The 23,170-nt window shown below is 43.5% G+C and overlaps 1 long non-coding RNA gene and 1 pseudogene across 1 annotated transcript in view; both read left to right on the forward strand.

Annotated features, from left to right (window-relative positions):
* Positions 1-3,523: 3,523 nt before the first annotated feature.
* Positions 3,524-23,170, forward strand: part of LOC107976142 (uncharacterized) — a 43,487-nt gene continuing 23,840 nt past the window's right edge. The window contains exon 1 of the long non-coding RNA XR_010158455.1: positions 3,524-3,765. This is a non-coding gene — a long non-coding RNA (uncharacterized LOC107976142). The remainder of the gene's footprint in view (positions 3,766-23,170) is intronic.
* On the forward strand, positions 3,928-12,528 carry LOC104007263 (glycine cleavage system H protein, mitochondrial-like; annotated as a pseudogene).

Raw genomic sequence — 23,170 nt, forward strand, 5'->3', positions numbered from 1 at the left:
CATAGTACCATAGTAAACTGAACCTAACTGGATATATAAATAGACTGTAACCCATTCTTGTACCAACTACTGTGTTTATGCCAATAAAAGGACATCAACTTTTCAAACTATGTTCAAATAAGACATATCTCAAGCTGTAATCAATCTGGCTGTTTCTGTACCTCACTTTCTTTTTCTGTATGTTACTTTGCTGTTTCTGTCTATAAATCTTTTTTTACTATGTGGCTGTGTTGAAGTCTGAGCCTACTCTGGGCCCACAGATTGCCTGATTTGCAAATAATACTTTGCTCAATTAAACTCTGTAAAATTTAATTTCTCTAAAAGCTTTTTTCTTTGAAACGTTTTCAAATTTTTTTCTATGAAAAAATAAGTAATGTGTTGTTGGACTTTGATTTCTAAACTCATCTCTCAGCTGTTTTCTCCACATTGTTCTATGTCTTTTTTTTTTTTTTTTTGAGATGGAGTCTCACTCTGTCGCCCAGGCTGGAGTACAGTGGCGCAATCTCGGCTCACTGCAAACTCCACCTCCTGGGTTCAAGCAATTCTCCTGCCTCAGCCTCCCGAGTAGTTGGGACTACAGGCCCCCACCACCGCACCCGGCTAATTTTTTGTATTTTTAGTAGAGACGGGGTTTCACCATCTTAGCCAGGATGGTCTCGATCTCCTGACCTTGTGATCTACCCGCCTTGGCCTCCCAAAGTACTGGGATTACAGGCATGAGCCACCACGCCAGGCCAATTAATTTATTTGTTTTGAGACAGAGTTTTGCTCTTGTTGCCCAGGCTGGAGTGCAATGGTACGATCTCGGCTCACTGCAACCTCTGCCTCCCAGGTTCAAGCGATTCTCCTGCCCCAGCCTCCTGAGTAGTTGGGATTACGAACATGTGCCAACACTCCCAGCTAATTTTTTATTTTTAGTAGAGACGGGGTTTCTCCATGTTGGTCAGGCTGGTCTCCAACTCCCGACCTCAGGTGATCTGCCCACCTCAGCCTCCAAAAGTGCTGGGATTACAGTCGTGAGCCACCACGCCCAGCTATTTTATTTTCTTTTGAGACAAGGTCTCACTCCATTACCCAGGCTAAAGTGCAGTGGTGTAACCAATCGTGGCTCACTGCAGTCTTAACCTTCCAGGCTCAAGCAATCCTCCTGCCCCAGCCACCCGAGTAGCTGGGAATACAGGCATGCATTGTCATGCCTGGATAATGTCTTCTTCATGGAGACAGGATCTTACTATGTTACCCAGGCTGCACTTTAACTCCTGATATCAAATAATTCTCTCATCTCAGCCTGCCAAAGTGCTACGATTACAGGTATGAGCCACCATGTGCTTATGCAATTTATTGAGATTATTTCCAATAATAAACAGTACTATTTGGGCACAAATCTAAAAGGAATCTGGCTTCTATTTTAGAAGCGTTACTCTCCAGGATTTAGAGCCCTGGAGAGTGAGTCTCAGCCCAGTCACTTAATAGCTGTGGGTGTTTGGGCAATTTCTTGATGTGGAAGAGTTCTATAAGCCACATATATCCAAAAACAAAGCAAAACAAAACAAAAAGCCGAAAAACAGAATGATTCTGATTGCATAAATGGTAGCAATTTTTTGTTCTCCCTGTTCCATGCTCATTGCCAGGTGCTTTTACAGGTGTTCCCATGGAGATCCAGAATCTGTTTTCCAAACCCCAGATCTGGCTGGCCTTATTTGTTCAGGGTGGTAGACACCTGTGAACATGACAGTGTGCTAGTTTGAGGCCTAGGCTCAAGTGGTTTTAAATGCTTCTAATTGTTTTTTAGAATGCTGCCATCTCCATGAAAAAAGCCCATGTTCGCCAGCTGGAGGATAAGATACAACAGGGAGGAGAAGCAAGGTACCCCTTGTTGACAATCCCAGAAGCAGAAGCTCATGCCCAGAAGCACAGCTGCCTAGTTGACAGGCTCAGCTGAGACCAGAAGAATGGCCCCACCAAGCCCAGCCTAAATGGCTGACCATCGCAATTGTGAACTAAGAAGTTTTGGATGGTTTGTTATGCTGTAAGAGCTAAATAATACGTGCACCCAGTGCAGATAGGATGCCAAAAATTAATGGCAAGTTGATTACTAATTACCTTCTAACAGTGGGCACCCTAAAAGTGCTGACTTTTTTCCCCTGATTTAAAGTTAGATGTTTTGTAATACTGAGAAATGAATAAATACATGTAGACATGTATGCATGTGATTGGTGCTTATACTCACACATTCCCATAAACCACAGGAGAAAACAGATAACCACAGCGTGACCATTAGGGCCAAGGCCAAATGGCAAAATAAGTTTACCTTTAATCTGTTTTCTCTATATTTATACACTGGAGGTCAAGACTGTGGACATATCTGAAGACATAGAGTTTTCTTCTCCTGTGGACCCATCATCCTTTGTTTACTGTCTGATCTCTGGAACAAAAATGGAAAACACGTTGGCAGCAGTGGTCTACCTGGGGTTATTTTATTTCCGCTGGCCTCTGTTCTTTCTTTTTTTTTCTTTCTTTTTTTTGGAGACAGAGTCTTGCTCTGTTACCTGGGCTGGAGTGTAGTGGCATGATCTCGCTCACTAGAACCTCCACCTCCGGGGCTCGAGCAATTCTTCTGCCTCAGCCTCCCAAGTAATGGGGATTACAGGCATCTGCCACCATGCCCATCTAATTTTTGTACTTTTAGTAGAGATGGGGTTTCGCCGTGATAGCCAGGCTGGTCTCGAACTCCTGACCTCAAGTGATTCACCCGCCTCAGCCTCCCAAAGTGCTGGGATTATAGGCATGAGCTGCTGTGTCCGGCTGCCCTCTGCTCTTTCTATGGTCACTATCTTTTGCACCCTCGGAACGAAAGAGAGATGTTGGTAGGAAGAGGCTCTTCCTTTACCTCTGGCAGAAAAGGGATTTTCAGCCCCTTTGCCCACCCTGACATCACAGCTGCACTTCAATGTGACAGTTATTGGGTATATGGTGCTTCTGGGTGCTTGGAATGTGGCTGGTCTGAACTGCGATGTGCTAGAAAGTTAAATTAGAGTAAAAATTATATATATTTCATTAATAATTACATATTGCTCACATATTAAAATGATAGTATGTTGGATATATTGGGTTAATTAAATGGTTACCATTTATTCCACCTGTTGCTTCTTTCTTCTTAAAATTTGACTACTAGAAAATTTAGTATTCACATGTGGCCCACATTTTATTTCAGAGGATTGCCTTCTTTTTAAAATCTCAGGCTGCCTGCTCAAAGGACCAGAAGCCGGGAAGGTAATAAAATCTGGAATTTTAAAATAATTGTTATTACATTATCTTCACTTGTGAATAGCCATATAATATATTATTTATAAATGCACATATGATCTTTTACACATGGTTAAATGCAAATGCCCTCTGAGGCAGGCCTGGCTCAGCTCAGGGAGGAAGCCCTGCCTGAAAAAGCTGCAACTCTATTTTCATTCCGCCGTGCACCTGAGCACGTCTTCTGTCACTCAGGGCCTGAAGGGGTGTGGTGTTAAACGTTATCCAATCAGGGACTCTGGGCTGGGATCCATCCAATCAGGCACGCAGCTAGAGTGGACAGGACGGCTTTCGAGATTTGGCGCGGCCTTTGTCTCTGGCTGCAGTCGTAGCTCCAGGTCTTTTCTTCTCTGTTCTGTGTCTTCTGCTCCTAGAGGCCCAGCTTCGGTGTCCCTGTGACCTGTAGGCATTGGGAGATCCACAGCTAAGATGCCAGGACCCCCTGGGAAGCCTAGAAAAATAGTGAGTCTGCTGGGTCCGACACCCTGAGAGAGGGGGAGGGGCTGGTTGGAACCAGTCTGAAGTGGCTGTGGCGGGACTCCGGCCTCCCCGCTGTCGGCTCCAAAATCCTTGGCCAGAGTTGTCCTTGGTACAGCTCGGCCCTCAGTCCCCTTTAGCCATAAGATGGCGGCTGAGCTGACAGCCGGGACCCCGGGCGTCCTGTCTCCTCCCTGCGCGGTGACTGTGCCATGGCCTGGAGCTCTCGCTGGGCAGCTCTGCACCGGCATCGCCGCATCTCTCCCCATTGTGCCGGGACCACGGGACGGTAGTCAAGGGAAAATCCTGACTCGGGGTGTGGGGTTCATGAATGAGAAGAGCTTTGGGCCGTGGTGTTTCCAGTGCCCCCGCCTTTTTTTTTTTTTTTTTTTTTTTTGATTAAAAATTTATGGGAGTCGGGCCGGGCGCGGTGGCTCACGCGGTAATTCCAGCACTTTGGGAGGCCGAGGCGGGTGGATCACCTGAGGTCAGAAGTTCAAGACCAGCCTGGTCAACATGGTGAAACCCCATCTCTACTAAACATACAAAAATTAGCCGGACGTGGTGGCAGCCTCCTGTAGTCCTAGCTACTCAGGAGGCTGAGGCAGGAGAATGGCGTGAACCTGGGAGGTGGAGCTTGCAGTGACCCGAGATTGCGCCACTGCACTCCAGCCTGGGCGACAGAGCGAGAATCCGTCTCAAAAAAAAAAAAAAAAAAAAAAAAGAGTAATTCAAGAATTGAAGAGCACCCAGCTAGCAGCTATGGTGTGTAGTTTGTGGTCCATGAAAAACTTTATATATAAAAGTTTATTTATTTTTATTTATAATGAGATTTTACTGCTTTTCTTATATCTCTACATAGTACTTTCTATAACGATTCCTTTTTTTATTTTTTAGGTTTTTTTTTATACTTTAAGTTCTAGGGTACATGTGCACAACGTGCAGCTTTGTTACATATGTATACATGTGCCATGTTGGTGTGCTGCACCCGTTACCTTGTCATTTACATTAGGTGTATCTCCTAATGCTATCCCTCGCTCCTCTCCCCACCCCACGACAGGCCCTGGTGTGTGATGTTCCACACCCTGTGTCCAAGTGTTCTCATTGTTCAATTCCCACCTATGAGTGAGAACATGCGGTGTTTGGTTTTCTGTCCTTGCGATAGTTTGCTCAGAATGGTGGTTTCCAGCTTCATCCATGTCCCTAAAACTTTAAATATAAAAGAAAAACTTTATATATAAAGTGCATGATGGAGAAACCCAAATTCAATAACTGATTTAGTAGAGTTATGTAGTTTCTTAATTTGTACGATCAAGGTGGACATTTCCTGGTTAGGTAATCATTGGTTAATTGGCAGTTTATAGTTGGTTAAGGCTGAATTTTGTTTCCCCAAAGAGTAATTTACAAAAAAAATGCATTAGATTGCCGGTCGCGGTGGCTCACGCCTGTAATCCCAGCACAATGGGAGGCCGAGGCGGATGGATCACCGAGACCAGCCTGACCAACATGGAGAAACCCCGTCTCTACTAAAAATACAAAATTAGCTCTCCCTCTCCCTCTCCCCCTCCCTCTCCCCTTCTCTCTCCCCTTCTCTCTCCCCTTCTCTCTCCCTCTCCTCTCCCCACGGTCTCCCTCTCCCTCTCTTTCCACGGTCTCCCTCTCCCTCTCTTTCCACGGTCTCCCTCTCCCTCTCTTTCCATGGTCTCCCTCTGATGCCGAGCCGAAGCTGGACTGTACTGCTGCCATCTCGGCTCACTGCAACCTCCCTGCCTGATTCTCCTGCCTCAGCCTGGGGAGTGCCTGCGATTGCAGGCGCGCGCCGCCACGCCTGACTGGTTTTTCGTATTTTTTTGGTGGAGACGGGGTTTCGCTGTGTTGGCCGAGCTGGTCTCCAGCTCCTAACCGCGAGCGATCGCCAGCCTCGGCCTCCCAAGGTGCCGGGATTGCAGACGGAGTCTCGTTCACTCAGTGCTCAATGGCACCCAGGCTGGAGTGCAGTGGCGTGATCTCGGCTCGCTACAACCTCCACCTCCCAGCCGCCTGCCTTGGCCTCCCAAAGTGACGAGATTGCAGCCTCTGCCCAGCCACCACCCCGTCTGGGAAGTGAGGAGCGTCTCTGCCTGGCCACCCATCGTCTGGGATGTGAGGAGCCCCTCTGCCTGGCTGCCCAGTCTGGGAAGTGAGGAGCGCCTCTTCCCGGCCGCCATCCCATCTAGGAAGTGAGGAGCGTCTCTGCCCGGCCACCCATCGTCTGAGATGTGGGGAGCGCCTCTGCCCCGCTTCCCCATCTGGGATGTGAGGAGCGCCTCTGCCCGGCCGTGACCCCCTCTGGGAGGTGAGGAGCGTCTCTGCCCGGCCGCCCCGTCTGAGAAGTGAGGAGCCCCTCTGCCCAGCAGCCGCCCTGTCTGAGAAGTGAGGAGCCCCTCCACCCGGCAGCCGCCCCGTCTGGGAAGTGAGGAGCGTCTCCGCCCAGCAGCCGCCCTGTCCAGGAGGGAGGTGGGGGGTCGGCCCCCGCCAGGCCAGCCGCCCCGTCCGGGAGGTGGGGGGGCGCCTCTGCCCGGCCGCCCCTTCTGGGAAGTGAGGAGCCCCTCTGCCCGGCCACCACCCCGTCTGGGAGGTGTACCCAACAGCTCATTGAGAAGGGGCCATGATGACAATGGCGGTTTTGTGGAATAGAAAAGGGGGAAAGGTGGGGAAAAGATTGAGAAATCGGATGGTTGCTGTGTATGTGTAGAAGGAAGTAGACATTGGAAACTTTTCATTTTGTTCTGTACTGGGAAAAATTCTTCTGCCTTGGGATCATGTTGATCTATGACCTTACCCCCAACCCTGTGCTCTCTGAAACATGTGATGTGTCCACTCAGGGTTAAATGGATTAAGGGCGGTGCAAGATGTGCTTTGTTAAACAGATGTTTGAAGGCAGCATGCTCGTTAAGAGTCATCACCACTCCCTAATCTCAAGTACACAGGGACACAAACACCGCGGAGGGCCACAGGGTCCTCTGCCTAGGAAAACCAGAGACCTTTGTTCACTTGTGTATCTGCTGACCTTCCCTCCACTATTGTCCTATGACCCTGCCAAATCCCCCTCTGCGAGAAACACCCAAGAATGATCAATTAAAAAAAAAAAATACAAAATTAGCTGGCGTGGTGGCACATGCCTGTAATCCCAGCTACTTGAGAGGCTGAGGCGCGAGCCTGAGGCAGGAGAATTGCTTGAACCTGGGAGGCGGAGGTTGCGGTGAGCAGAGATTGCGCCATTGCACTCCAGCCTGGGCAACAAGAGCAAAACTGTCTCAAAAAAAAAAAAAAAAAAAAAAAAAGCATTAGATTTAGAATGCATTTAAATTTTTGCCATTCAGTATGCATTTTATATTTCGTATTTTAATCATTTTTTGATAAAGCGTTGGATGGCACTTTGTTTTCTGTTTGAAATTATTTCCCATGAGAAGAAAGCAGAGAATAATTCCCCTGACGCTTTATTGTAAAAAATCTCTGTGCCTCTTTCCTTTTATCTTTCCTAGCCACAGAGATTTTATCAGAATGTTTTTGGGTGAAGGTTTCCCTTTGGAAACTTTATGGAGTGATGCGTCCTTAGCCACCCTTCAGTTTTTTTCTGGTCCTGGGTTTCAGTACTGTCTGGGGATAAATCAAGATATCCACTGTGGCTATGTTGGCTAGAGTGTCTAGTGAATATCAGCTCCTGAGTCATTTTCTCCCATAAGACAACCTGAGGTATGGAGTGTAGCCTCTCAAGGGAGCAGGTGGGTGCCCTGGGGCTGAGAGGAATCTCCTGGTGTAGTCTTCCTCGGAAAAGCAAACCTTTTTAGATTTTTTTTTTTTTTTTTTTTTTTTGAGACAGAGTCGCGAAAACTGGAGTGGAGTGGTGCGATCTTGGCTCACTGCAACCTCTGCTTCCCAGCTTCAAGCAATTCTTCTGCCTCAGCCTCCCAAGTCGCTGGGATTACAGGCGCCCACCACACCCAGCTAATTTTGTTGTTGTTATTGTTGTTTGTCTCGCTCTGTCGCCCAGGCTGGAGTGTAGTGGCGCGATCTCCGCTCACTGCAAGCTCCGCCTCCCGGATTCATGCCATTCTCTAGCCTCCTGCCTCAGCCTCCCGAGTAGCTGGGACTACAGGCGCCCGCCACCACGCCCGGCTAATTTTTTGTATTTTTCATAGAGATGGGGTTTCACCATGTTAGCCAAGATGGTCTCGATCTCCTGACCTCATGATCTGCCTGCCTCGGCCTCCCAAAGTGCTGGGATTACAGGCGTGAGCCACCGCGCCCGGCCTAATTTTTGTGTTTTTAGTAGAGACGGGGTTTTGTCATGTTGGCCAGGCTGGTTTCGAACTCCTGACCCCAGGTAATCTGCCCATCTCGGTCTCCCAAAGTGCTGGGATTACAGGCGTGAGCTACCGTGTCCAGGCTTTTTTAGATATTAAGATTGTCTTCGCCCAACCCAGCTTATTTCTTGGAGACACATTGCTGGTCAGCCAATCAGATGCTGCCATTGAGGGTGAAGCACAGAAATAATTTCTGCCACCTGTATTCTCTAAGATTTGTGAAAGAAAAAGTAGTATCCCCAAAGACAAAAAACCCAAACATGACCCCAGTGAAATGGTGCAAGAACTTGCAAAGTAAAAAGCATCTGGGGCACTCACTGAGGCATAGGGCAGTGTCTCCTGAGAGAGTGGTCTTTGAGAACTTAAATAAGTAGGATGGGGTGGGAGAATCTTTCAAGTGATTAGATGGCCTGATTTGACACGTGAGTCAGACACATTTGTTTTCTCATCAGTACTGCCACTCTTTAGGTTTGTTACCTTGAAAAAATTTGTTCACTTATTTTGACTTCAGCTTTTAAACTGTAACTTGCATTTTATTAGTGGGACTTAAAAGGTAAGAAAATGTTCACAAAGGGTATCAAAGAGGTGGGTTTCAGAGTAAATTAATACCTAATTTCATACTCCATTTGTTAACAATTCTCATTTACCTTTTTCTTGGCCAGAGTGAGTTCTGGAATTTTCTCAGGTGTGTGTGTCTTTTTTAAATGGCTGGGTGATTACAAACAGAATTCCAAGACTTAGCTTTTAGAATGCTACCAAGGAAAAGAATAGAAAAAAACTCTCTTTCATTTTGGCTGCAGAAAATAAATACATTTCCACAAGAAAATGTGGTAAATAATTGGTGAGTTACATAGATTTATGAAAACATCAGTTCCTCCTTTGGCAGAGTAAATTTGTGACACTATCTATGTTCTATATCCTATCATCTTGATTTCTGAGATTTATGCTAAATTTTATGAGCTGAAACTTGATACTCCTAGAGGTGTTCCCATATGACTAGTTGTCTACTACATAATTTTTTTTTTTTTTTTTTTTTTTTTTGAGACAATCTCGCTCTGTCGCCTAGGCTGGAGTGCAGTGGCGCAAGCTGGATTCACTGCAACCTCTGCCTCCCACATTGAAGTGATTCTCCTGCCTCAGCCTCCCGAGTAGCTGGGACTACAGGTGTGTGCCACCATGCCCGGCTAATTTATTTTTTATTTTTTGTATTTTTAGTAGAGATGGGATTTCACCGTGTTACCCAGGATGGTCTCGGTCTCCTGACCTCGTGATCCTGACCTCGTGATCCACGCGCCTCGGCCTCCCAAAGTGCTGGGATCACAGGTGTGAGCCACCACGCCTGGCCTACTACATAATTTTTAATAGAAATAATAATGGGGCCGGGCGCGGTGGCTCAAGCCTGTAATCCCAGCACTTTGGGAGGCCGAGGTGGGCGGATCACGAGGTCAGGAGATCGAGACCATCCTGGCTAACACCGTGAAACCCCGTCTCTACTAAAAATACAAAAAAATTAGCTGGGCGTGGCGGTGGACGCCTGTAGTCCCAGCTACTTAGGAGGCTGAGGGAGGAGAATGGCGTGAACCCGGAAGGCGGAACTTGCAGTGAGTCGAGATCGCACCACTGCACTCCAGCCTGGGCGACAGAGCGAGACTCCGTCTCGAAGAAAAAAAAACAAAACAAATAATAACGGGTTTATTTTCTGAAAGGAATAGATACTTTTGCATTTCTTATTGAGGTATAAAATATAACTGTCAGCCGGGTGCGGTGGCTCACTCCTGTAATCCCAGCACTTTGGGAGGCCGAGGCAGGCGGATCACCTGAGGTCAGGAGTTCAAGACCAGCCAGGCCAACATGGTGAAACCCCGTCTCTACTAAATATACAAAAATTAGCTAGGCGTGGTGGCGGGTGCCTGTAATCCCAGCTACTCAGGAGGCTGAGGGAGGAGAATCTCTTGAACGTGGGAGGCAGAGATTGCAGTGAGCCGAGATTGTGCCACTGCGCTCCAGCCTGGGCAAGAGAGCAAGACTCTGTCTGAAAAAAAAAAAATTTCTTCTCTTATATTAACACCAAGTTTGAGTAATTTTGCTGGATTTTTCAAACACTTAGTTTCAAAAACCAAATGAATAACTGACATGGAAATTAAGGCTTGAGCCCTGTGACTTCAGGCTAAGGCGAATATTGAGTCTGCAAAAGGAGGTTATTAAAAGTCCCAGTTAGTTCTTTCTGGGGAGCCGCCCCTGCAGATGTCCCAGCTTGCTCACACCAGCCATGGAAGAAGCCTTTATACTGAGAGAAGCTACAGACCCCTGGAAAGCTGGGGACCCACAGGCAGATGCAGTTAAAGTTAAAATGGAAAAGGAATGGGAGGGTCTTACTGAAAATAAAGTGGTTATTGTTTTGAGGCAGTTTCTAGATTTTGTAAAATAAAACAAAATTAGGTTTCTATTAAAACATTTGAATTTTAAAAGAGTATTGCAACAGAAGGAAGTACCAACCATAAAGTCTTTAAGGATTGCAAAGTTTAGGCAGACAAAGGCTTTCTTTCATAGGGAGGAGAAAACAAGATTAGAAAGAAGGTGGAAGGGGAATGGCAAATGGAGTGAGAAAATATCAGATTTTGGATTAGGAAGTGTTGTACCCTGAAGTCAGCATGTTCTTAGGAAGGACATAAAATGGAATTGTATGTTGGCTCAGACTGGTGGGAGGGATCTAGGCAGTATGGCTTTCTGCCTGGATGGATGTTGATAAGATGTTCTTGTGGTCAGGCAGTTTGGCCCTTTTTCCGGCAAGATGTAATAAGGAGGTTGCTTGGACTGTTACACAGACGGGTGTGATAAGAAAATCCTGTGGTTGGGCAGGATGTTTGGCACGGCCCGAATCCCCATGGAATGTTTCATTCTGACCATGGTCTGCGAAATGGTGGTGGTGGGGGGGCTTACAAAATGGTGCAGCTTGGACTAACAATCAGAATTCAAGTTTTAGACAGTGCGTTGGTGTTGGAGAATGACTTGATATTCAGCAAACTACAGATTTGGTGCCAGAAGAAAGATATCTCAGAGGCCTGGCCTGGAATGTAACTCTAGGTATCTGGGAAAGGGAGGCTCTGCTCTCCTGTACACAGGCTGTCACACTGCCCATTGTCCTGTGATTCAGGTCACCTCCCAGGGTGAGAGAGGACTGAAAACTTAAAGGAAAGGAGCGCTGATAACAGATCCCCTTTTCCCCACAGCTACCACCACAGGATTTTCACCCACTAACAAAGATACCTACTAGAGGCCCCGCCCCGCCTCCCCGCGCCGTTGGCTGAGGCTTAGGGCTGCGACCCCCAGCACCCCTGCGAACGTGGCGCTGAGAGTGGCGCTGCGAGTGGCGCGGAGCATGTGTGCGGGCGCACCCTTCACGCGGCCCTGTCACCCCTCGCGCCCTGCCCGCCGAGGCCCTGGCAGCTGGGGGTGGGCGCTGTTCGGACGCTGCGCGCGGGACCACCTCTGCTCTGGGTGCGTAAATTCACAGAGAAACATGAATGGATGTCAACAGAAAATGATATTGGAACACTGGGAATCAGCAGTTTTGCACAGGAAGCGTTGGGAGATATTGTTTACTGTAGTCTGCCTGAAGTTGGGACAAAAGAACAAACAAGATGAGTTTGGTGCTTTGGAAAGTGTGAAAGCTGCTAGTGAACTCTATTCTCCTTTATCAGGAGAAGTAACTTAAATTAATGAAGCTCTTGGAGAAAATCCAGGACTTGTAAACAAATCTTGTTATGAAGATGGTTGGCTGATCAAGATGACACTAAGTAACCCTTCAGAACTAGATGAACTTATGAGTGAAGAAGCATATGAGAGATAGAGAAAATCTATTGAGGAGTGAAAATGGAACCCCTAAATAAACTAGTGTGAAATAACCCAGCAGAGTTGTCTTAAATTAGTGGTGGATGGAAGACTTAGAACAGCAACTTTCAGCGTTACCAATGGGGGGAGAAAAACTACTGTTAACACTGCTAATGAAAGAAAATGCCCTTCAACTTTCTAATGATTATAGATAAATATAATACACGTCTTTTTCACAATATCCTATGATTTTTAGTCTAGGCTCTGGTATTCAGAATTCATGAGATTATCTATGGTAAAAACTGGTTATAAAAATTACATAATTCAAAGATAACGTTGTTATTCTTAAGCTTTATATGATATTGTAACTTGCATATATCCATACCTGGATTTGGCCTGAAATACTTAATGATCTTTCAATTGGAAATAACTGGGAGCGAAGAGGTTTTTGTTGCTCATACAGTGTCAGATGAGGAACAACACTATCTTAATTTTGCAATACACTGCATTTGCTGATGCTATTTTTACACAGTGAAGCAACAGCTTTGCAGCAAAATAATAAAATATTTTTTTGTTAATCATGTTTTTTGTTTTGATGTTGATATTTCATTTAGTGACTCTGCTAGTATTTGTGAAAGTGCTAACTTTAACTTTGTATTTTTAGTAGAGACGGGGTTTCACTGTGTTAGCCAGGATGGTCTCAATCTCCTGACCTCCTGATCCGCCCACCTCGGCCTCCCAAAGTGCTGGGATTACAGGCGTGAGCCACTGCGCCCGGCCGGAAAGTTACTTTTTAAAAGGAAATTTAAGCCAGAACAATGAAAAGCTCCAAGAAAATGTTTCCTTTAGTCACAAATCTAGTTTTTCTTAAGCCAAGATTTGTCACCTTTAACATAATAAAAAATAAATCACTGACTTTGAGTTTCTGGAAAAAAAAAAAAGATGCTAGACATTGAGGTGTTCACACCCCTCCCAGGAATAGACACCATCCCCAGGAATTTCACCACAGCATATTTTATCCTGGTATTTCTTGCCAAAACCCTCAAAAGTGTCCACAAGGCTCCTGACATATTCCTATACCAAGACACTGAATCTGCAGTACGAACCCGTTTTCTCCACCAGCCTGGGATTCTGGACCATCTGTTCATAGTCTCATCTGCCTGCATGGACACAAATAAATGAGAGGACAGCGGCACCTGGGCCACTATCTGTAGCATAGACCAGTCCTTCCACCTACATTGTACTGTCCCCCACCCATGGATTTTTTTTCTTTTCTTTTTTTTTTTTTGAGATGGAGTTTTGCTCTTTTTGTCCAGGCTGGAGTGTAATGGTGTGATCTCAGCTCACTGCAACCTCCACCTCCTGGGTTCAGGTGATAAGTGATTCTCCTGCCTCAGCTTCTTGAGTAACTGGGATTACAGGTGTGTGCCACCACACCCAGCTAATTTTGTGTTTTTAGTAGAGATGGGTTTCACCATGTTGGCCAGGCTGGTCTCGAACTCCTGACCTCAGGTGATCTGCCCACCTTAGCCTCCCAAAGTGCTGGGATTACAGGTGTGAGCCACCATGCCTGGTTGATTTTTTTTTTTCTTTTAACTTTCATTTTTGATTCAGGGGTACACGTGCAGGATTGTTTCATAGATAAAACTGTGTTACGGGGCTTTGGTGTGCAGATTATTTTGTTGCTGAGGTACAAGCATAGCACTAAACAAGTATTGATTTGATCCTTTTTGTCCTTTCATCCTCCACCCTGAATTAGGCTTTAGTGTCTGTTGTTCCTCTCTTTGTGTCCATGTGTTCTTATTATTTAGCTCTTATAAATGAGAAAATGCATTTGGCTTTGTTTCTGCATTAATTTTCTAAAGATAATGGTCTCCAGCTCTATCCATGTTGCTGCAAAGAAAATAATCTTGGTCTTTTTTATGGCTACACAGTATTCCATGATGTTTATGTACCATATTTTGTTTTTATTAAGCCTTTTATTTATTTTTAGAGGCAGGGTCTAATGCTGTAGTCCAGGCTGCAGTGCAGTGGTGTGATCTTGGCTCGCTGCAGCCTCAACCTCCTGGGCTCAAGAAATCGTCCTACCTCAGCCCCCCAGGTACTTGGGACTACAGGCATGCACCGTTATGCCTGGCTAATTTTTCTTTCTTTCTTTTTAGACAGAGCTTCCCTCTGTTGCCAGGTTGGAGTGCAGTGGTGCAATCTTGGCTCACTGCAACCTCCGCCTTCTGGGTTCAAGTGATTCTCGTGCCTCAGCCTCCTGCGTAGCTGGGATTATAGACACACTACACGACACCCAGCTAATTTTTGTATTTTTAATAGAGACAGGGTTTCACCATGTTGGCCAGGCTGGTCTTGAACTCCTGACCTCATGATCCACCTGCCTCAGCCCCCCAAAGTGCTGGGATTACAGGCATGAGCCACCGCGCTCAGCCTAATTTTTCATTTTGTATTTTTTGTAGAGATGGGGTTTTTCCACATTTCCCAGGCTGGTCTCGAACTTTTGAGCTCAGGCAATCCACATCCCTTGGCCTCCCAAACAGGTGTGATCCAGTGTACCCTGCCATATTATATTTTCTTTATCCAGTCTACCATTGATAGGTATACCAGGTGATTCCATGTTTTTGTTATTGTGAATAGGGCTGCAGTGAACATACATGTGCATGTGTCTTTATGATAAAATAATTTATATTACTTTGGTTATATATCCAATTATGAGGTTGCTTAGTCAAATGGTAATTCTCTTTTTAGTTTTGTGATAAACACACTGCTTTTCACAGTGGTTGAAATAATTTATACTCCCACTAATAGTGTATACCGTTCCCTTCTCTCTTCAACCTTGCCAGCATCTGTGATTTTTTGACTTTAATAATAGCAATTCTGACTGGTGTGAGATGCTATTGTGGTTTTTCTCTGCATTTCTCTAATAACTAGTGATGTGCATTTTTTCATATGCTTGTTAGCCACATGTATGTCTTTTTTGAAAAGCATCTGTTCATGTCTTTTGCCTACTTTATAATGTTGTTTTTATAAATTTCTGTATGTTCCTTATGGATGCTGGATGTTAGACCTTTCTCAGAAGCATAGTTTGCAAATATTTTCTTTTAGTTTGTAGGTTGTCTGTTTACTGTGTTGATAGTTTTCTCTGCTGTGAAATACCTCTTTAATTAGGTCCCATTTGTCAATTTTTGCTTTTGTTTCAATTGCTTTTCTTACCTTCATCATAAAATCATTGCCAGTTTCTATGTCCAGAATGGTATTTCCTAGGTTATCTTCCAGGGTATTTTATAATTTTTTTTTTTTTTTTTGAGATGCAGTCTCGGTCTGTCGCCCAGGCTGGAGTGCAGCGGCACGATCTTGGCTCACTGCAAGCTCTGCCTCCTGGGTTCATGCCATTCTCCTGCCTCAGCCTCCCCAGCAGCTGAGACCACAGGCGCATGCCACCATGCCCAGCTAATTTTTGTATTGTTAGTAGAGATGGGGTTTCACTGTGTTAGCCAGGATGGTCTCGATCTCCTGACCTTGTGATCCACCCGCCTCAGCTTCCCAAAGTGCTGGGATTACAGGCATGAGCCACCGTGTCTGGCCGGATATTTTATAATTTTAAGTTTCACATTTAAGTCCTTAATTTATCTTGAGTTGATTTTGGTACATGGTGTAATAAAGGCATTTGGTTTCAATCTTCTACGTAGTGTTAGCTAATTATTACAGCACTATTTATTAATAGGGAATTCTTCCCACATTCCCCTTGTCAGCTTTGTTGAAGATCAGATGGTTGTAGATGTGTGGCATTATTTCTGGGCTCTATTCTGTTGCATTGGTCTATGAATCTGTTTTTGTACTAGTGCCATGCTGCTTTAATTACTGTAGTTCTTTAGTATAGTTTGAAATCGGGTGATGTAATGTCTCCAGCTTTGTTCTTTTTGCTTAGAAGTGCCTTGGCTATTTGGGCTCTTTGTTGGTTCCATGTGAATTTTTAAATAGTTTTGTTGTTGTTGTTGAGCATGTTTTTGGTAGTTTGGTAGGAATAACATTAGATCTGTACATTTCTTTTTTTTTTTTTTTTTTTGAGACAGAGTCTCGCTCTTTCACCCAGGCCAGACTGCAGTGGCACTATCTTGGCTCACTGCAAGCTCTGCCTCCTGGGTTCACGCCATCCTCCTGCCTCAGCCTCCCAAGTAGCTGGGACTACAGGTGCCCACCACCACACCTGGCTAATTGTTTGTATTTTTAGTAGAGATGGGGTTTCACTGTGTTAGCCAGGATGGTCGCGATCTCCTGACCTCGTGATCTGCCTGCCTCAGCCTCCCAAAGTGCTGGGATTACAGGCGTGAGCCACTGGGCCCGGCCTATGGATTGGCTTTTTGATGTGCTGCGGGATTCAGTTTGCCAGTATTTTGTTGAAGATTTTTGCATCCGTGGTCATCAAGAATATTGGCCTGAAGTTTTCTTTTTCTGTTTTAGCTCTGCTAGGTTTTGGTATCAGAATGATGCTATTCTTATATAATATGTTGGGGAGGAATGCCTTCTTAATTTTTTGGAATAGTTTTAGAAGAAATGGTAGCAGCTCTTTTTTGTACCTCTGGTAAAATTCAGCTGTGAATCTCTCTGGTCCTGGGGTTTTCTTGGTTGCTAGGTTACTTATTAGTAATTCAGTTTTGAAGCTTGTCATTGGTCTATTCAGGGATTCAATTTTTGTTGTTGTTCAGTCTTGTTAGGATGTATTCAGAAATTTATTCGTTTTAGATTTTCTAGTTTGTGTGCGTAGAGGTGTTCATAGTAGATTTCAATAGTTATTTGTATTTTAATGTCTAAATCTCCTTTAGTACAGATCTAATTTTGGTTATTATTTGCCTTCTGCTAGCTTAGGGGTTGGTTTTCTCTTGCTTCTCTCATTCTTTTATTATGTTAGGTTGTTGAGAACTTTTTAACTTTTTTTTTTTTGAGACAGAGTCTCACTCTGTCTCCCAGGCTGGAATGCAGTGGCGTGATCTCGGCTCACTGCAAGCTCTGCCTCCCAGGTTCACGCCATTCTCCTGCCTCAGCCTCCTGAGTAGCTGGGACTACAGGCACCCGCCATCATGCCCAGCTAATTTTTTGTATTTTTAATACAGACAGGGTTTCACCATGTTAGCCAGGATGGTCTCGATCTCCTGACCTCGTGATCTGCCCACCTTAGCCTCCTAAAGTGCTGGGATTACAGGCGTGAGCCACCACGCCCGGGCCCACTTTTTAACTTTTTGATGTGAGCATTTAGTGCTATAAATTTTCCTCTTAACACTGCCTTAGCTGTGTTGCAGAGATTCTGGTATGTTGTACTTTGTTCTCATTTGTTTCAAATAATGTTTTGATTTCTGCCTTAATTTCATTAGTTACCCAAAAGTCATTCAGGTGCAGCTTGTTTAATTTCCATGTAATTATATGGTTTCAAGTGGTTATCTTTGTATTGAATTATATTTTTATCAAGCTGTGATCTGAGTGTGTGGTTGGTATGATTTTGGGATGTTTGAATTTGCTAAGAATTGTTTTATTTCTGTGTGGTCAATATTTTAGAGTATGTGCCACATGGTGATGGAGAATAATGTATATTATGTTGTTTTTAAATAAAGTTCTGTAGATGTCTATTTAGGAGAGTTCTGTGGATGTCTATTAGGACCATTTGTTCGAGTGATGAGTTTGGGTCCTAATATCTTCATAAAATTCCTGCCTCAGTGATCTATTCGTGTTTCTGGGGTGTTGTCTCTTGTTATTGTGTGAGAATCCAAGTTTCTTCATAAATCTCTAAGAATTTGCTTTTTAAATAGCACCTTTCTCTCTTCTGCTTTTCTCCCCACAAACATTCTTTCAGTGTGCAAAATTCAGATGTCCTGGAGTTCAAGAACATGTCCAGAGACCTGGCTATTGTAGGAGAAAATATAAATTAGAAAGAAGAGGCTTTGGCTGGGCGTGGTGGCTCATGCCTGTAATCCCAGCACTTTGGGAGGTCAAGGCGGGTGGATCACAAGGTCAGGAGTTTGAGACCAGCCTGGCCAATATGGTGAAACCCCGTCTCTACTGAAAATACAAAAATTAGCCAGGTATGGTGGTGCGCGCCTGTAGTCCCAGCTACTCGGGAAGCTGAGGCAGGCAAATCGTTTGATCGCGGGAGGCTGAGGTTGCAGTGAGCCAAGATCAGGCCACTGCACTCCTTCCTGGGCTACAGAGCAAGACTATGTCGCAAAAAAAAAGAAACGAGTCTTTATTCTCCTTTGTTAAAAATAAGAGAGGATATTTTGCCAATCTCTCTTTTCTTAAAGCATTCAGATTATATGTAGATTTTTTCTTTGTTGTTTTGAAAGATATGTAAATCATAGTAACAGCCATAGAAACCTTTTGTTACTATTTTTGACTCAAGATTGTCTTTATCTAGGACCTCAGATTTATTTGTTTTTGTTTTTTTTATTTTTGGTCTTTTAAAGTAGACAGATTTGTTTAGATTAAAGCTCATTTTAAGACACACAAAAGTTGAGCACAAAGATAGGATTAAATTTAGCAGTACAGAATGATAGACTTTACTATACTGAGTAAGTTCTTTTGACAAAAAATACTGATTATCCAAAGTAGTTATGCAATATTTGCAGGCTGAAGTACTTAACACTGCAAAAGGTTCAGTGTATGAAAAGTGAAGTCTGTAGTTGTACTTTGATTTCTGTTTATTTCTTCAGAACAGTAAGAATAGTTATGCGTAGTGTTTGTAGAAAAAATTAAACAGTATTTTCTACAATAGTATGAATATAAAGCCACAGTATTTACTTTGAATAGATCCCTTAAATAGTCATTTTAAATCGTTATTCATACTTCTGAAATATAAAGGGTTTTAATTGAATTATGGTTACAGACAACTTAAAAAATTTTTATGTACATTATGGCTAGTACACAAATTATACTTAGATGTTTACATCTAATATCCAAAGAAAATTCACTACCAAATTGTTACAGTAGATATTAGTCTCACATGCTTATTAATTTATCCAAAGGCATAATTATAGGTAAGCATGATTTTAGTGTCTTTCATTTCACTAAATTGGAATGCTGCTATTACAGGACAAATAAACAAGGGCAATGTGGGCACCCAAAAACCATAATACCTCTTTAGTTAGCCATGTTGCAAACTCAAATATATTCCACTGTATGAACAAAGTCATATTTCAATTCTTCATCAAAAAGTGCTGATGGAAGTTGTCAGATGTATTTCAATATAAATCCCCTATTCAATGGCTAGGAGATGAGAGCCCCAGAGATGGGAGAGAAACCTTACTAAATTCTGCTGAGAATATGCCCCCTTTCTTCATAACACTCATGTTTCTCATGCTGAGAGTAGCTGTGCACTTTGAGTGTTTAGAAATTTCGTTTAGGGGAATATTTTCTGGTAAACTTGATCAATCTTATATCTAATCTGAGTTTTTTAAAGAATGCTTTTAACTTCTTTTTCTCAATATAATCTTGCTCAGACTGAGAGCTGTTTTTCTTCCAATGCTTTGGGTTTCTGTTTCAGAAGCCCTATTAATATCCCATGGTGTCTATGAATGAGGTGGGCTATCATAGTGAAAACCCTTGGAGCTATCTCTATCTGGACTTGTCTTGGAAATCCAGCAGTATTTTTTCATGTCACCTAGAAAGTGAGGCTGAAACACTGCTCCCGTTTCCATTCTTGCGAAGGTGCAGTCCTACCCAGGAGGCCTGCAGGCTCTCCTGCAGCTCAGGCCTCACTCTCTGATGTGGCACTGGAGTGATGTTGTGGCAATTGGTGTCCATGTAATATGTGAGCTGTATGCTGTGGGCTGTGCCTCAGTAGCAGATGGTAGGGGTCAAAAGATGACACCAGCCACCAGTAGAAGGCAGGTAGGTGTGCTACATACAGCCCAGTGCTCAGGGAGTAGACAGCCGTTGCTTTAAAATGTAAATGATCAAAAAGATAGTGCCCTTTTCAATCATTTTTGTAAAAGAGTGAGAGCCTACCTTCAGCATGCACCTGGATTCAAGTTGTAAAATTACCACTTGTCATGAAGATGTGAGTTTATTTTGTCATTGATTATATCAATTAGCACACATGCATGGCCTCCCCCAATTGACAGGTGAATTCAGGATAAACTATGTATGACATGGTGTGCAAATTCTTCTGCTTGTGGATTAATTATGGTGACCATATTTTTCTCTTTACAATCTCTTAAGGAGATTGACTGATGCATGTCACATTCTGATTTAATTGTGTAGTAAAACAGTTTTTTTTTTTTTCTATTCTATCATTGTGAAGTTACTCTGGGGCTGGGGAAAATTTTTATTTTAATTATATTTCCCAAACACTGTCTAGAATTACCAGACGTAATATAAACATGTAAGGTGACAACCAAGGTTTACTCTAGAGGGGCCTTTCTCTCTCAGGCTTCCAGTCAACTCACAATTGTGCTGCACAGTGGATTTTGTTTCCTAAATGTGCAGGCAGAATTGTTTCTCTGCCTATTTGGTATCTATAGTCCTCTACAGTCACATCTGGAGAGGTTAGACTAGATTTCTACACACTTCATTAGGCACCAGTCAACCGTTTTACCTCTTTCAATGAATCCTATATCTTTTTTTTTTTTTTTTTTTTTAAGAGGAGTTTCACTCTTGTTGCCCAGGCTGGAGTACAATGGTGCAATCTCAGCTCACTGCAACCTCCGACTCCTGGATTCAAGCAATTCTCCTGCCTTAGCCTCCCAAGTAGCTGGGATTACAGGCATGCACCACCATGCCTGGCTAATTTTGTATTTTTAGTAGAGACAGGGTTTCTCCATGTTGGTCAGGCTGGTCTCGAACTCCCGACCTCAGGTGATCCATCTGCCTCGGCCTCCCAAAGTGCTGGGATTACAGGCGTGAGCCACCGCGCCTAGCCAATGACTCCTATATCTTTTTTTTTTTTTTAGATAGAGTTTCACTCTTGTTGCTCAGGCTGGAGTGTAATGGTGCAACCTCCACCTTCCAGGTTCAAGCGATTCTCCTGCCTCAGCCTCCCAAGTAGCTGGGATTACAGGCGCCCAAAAAATAAAGACATATACACACAGAATGTGTTTCATGGGTTTGTTTAGGTAATGCCCATATATGCATGTTTGGTAATAAAGCCTCAGAAGAAAAGTAGATCAGAGGTCATGTCTCTTCCCAACCAAGGCAGAATTCAATAAGCCAACTTTAGGAAAAATGAAGACAACTGATTTTCATATTTTTTGCTGGCTCTTTAAAGTTTACAGAACAAACAAAAAGCAGCCATGTCTGAATAAATCTGCATTGGGAAAACAACATTTTCACATGTACTAATGTAATGTTTATTAAGCAGGTGCTATGTGCTGAAGAGATTGTTACAGGACGCCCGCAACCACGCCCAACCAATTTTTGTATTTTAAATAGAGATAGGGTTTCACCATGTTGGTCAGGCTGGTTTTGAACCCCTGACCTCAGGTGATCCACCCGCCTTGGCCTCCCAAAGTGCTGGAATTACAGGCGTGAGCCAGTGCCCAGCCAGTGTGTATATGTTTATCCACAATCTTATATTTAAATGTAAATTTAAAAATCCCCCACGAATAACTAGGTCAGAGGTTCTTTCCGTAGCCTTTACCTCCAGGCCAGGTGAATCCAATCAGCCAACTCACTTTGTGAAGATTTATCTAATCCAAGCCAAACACTAAACCACATTTTTTAATGTGAAAATGTCCTTGATACTGGCTCCAAGGTGTTTTAAATTTAGTTTTTCATTAAACGAGCCCACTTGTGGTTCTAACCATTCATCTATAAACAGTCAGAGATGCCTAACAACAGTGGGCCTAGACTTTGTCACAAACAAGCTCTGGCCTGCTTAATAAAATCCACCTTTGACACTTCAGCACATGTTCACTATTACCTGGTAGAAATGTGGTCAGGTAGGCTGGGCACTGTGGCTCACGCCTGTAATCCCAGCACTTTGAGAGGTGGAGGCACGTGGGTAAACTGAGGTCAGGAGTTCGAGACCAGCCTGGCCAACATGGTGAAACCCCGTTTCTACTAAAAATATAAAAATTAGCTGAGCATGGTGGTGCACACCTGTGATCCCAGCTACTTGGGAGGCCGAGGCAAGAGAATCGCTTGAACCTGGGAGGCAGAGGTTGCAGTGAGTCAAGGTCATGCCATTGTACTCTAGCCTGGGTGACAGAGTGAGACTCTGTCTCAGAAAAAAAAAAAAAAAAGTGGTCAGTTACCATCTACCATAATTTTACTTTTAGTATCACAGTATATCTTCTGAAAACAGACCTAGACTTTCTTTTCTTTACCATGAAGACCCTACTCTAGCCACAAAGATGTAAATACAAAAGTGTACTTTTACATCCCACACTCATAGAAACAAATTAACCCCTATCTTGACAGAAGCTATAAGAAGAAATAAGCATTCTGAAATTTGGGTGAGTGCTTTTATACTGAGGCTGGTTCATATGCGAGCCCATTTTTACCAGAAAAAGAAGAGTCAACCTTGACCTGGCAATGAATGATTCCCATGACCTTTTAATTTCAATTTTAGTCTCACATAATTCCCATTTTAGTATCACAAAATTGAGCAAAAAAGACCAATGCTTCCTTTATATATATTAAATGCAACAGGATGTTGTACTATTGTAGATATAATTTTTAGGGTATAGAAGTTTATACCTGCATGAAAGTTTTTTTAATTTCAGTATCAATACTTCTACCACCTATATCTTTATTCTGTATAAATATGGATACAAAATTGCATCAAATACATCTGCATATAAACATATTTAAGTAGATAAACACAAACAGGATTATGTGGGTATGTCTATATCAATATTTATGTATAGAAAGCATGTATCCAAAAGACATTTTCAATACCCAACTATATACTAAAAATGCAGATGTATACTTACCATTCTACTCTATGGCACGATAGCATCCAAGAATGAAACACAGTTTGTAAAAAACATAAGCAAACTTCACCTTCAAGGGTAAGGTCTGGAAAGGAAGCTGCCAGTACAGAAATGTATTGCCTTATGTCCAGGTTAACACTTCAGGGTCCTGCTTTCTTTCTAGGACCTATTCCTAGAACTATGTGAATAGGATGCTATTCACATCTAGCATTTGGAGCCTGAGTTGAGGAATCTGCAGTTCCTATTTAGATAATTGACTGGATGTACCCACCTAGGCTGAGCTGA

This window comes from Pan troglodytes, chromosome 6 (assembly GCF_028858775.2).
Source record: "Pan troglodytes isolate AG18354 chromosome 6, NHGRI_mPanTro3-v2.0_pri, whole genome shotgun sequence".
Lineage (NCBI taxonomy): Eukaryota > Metazoa > Chordata > Mammalia > Primates > Hominidae > Pan > Pan troglodytes.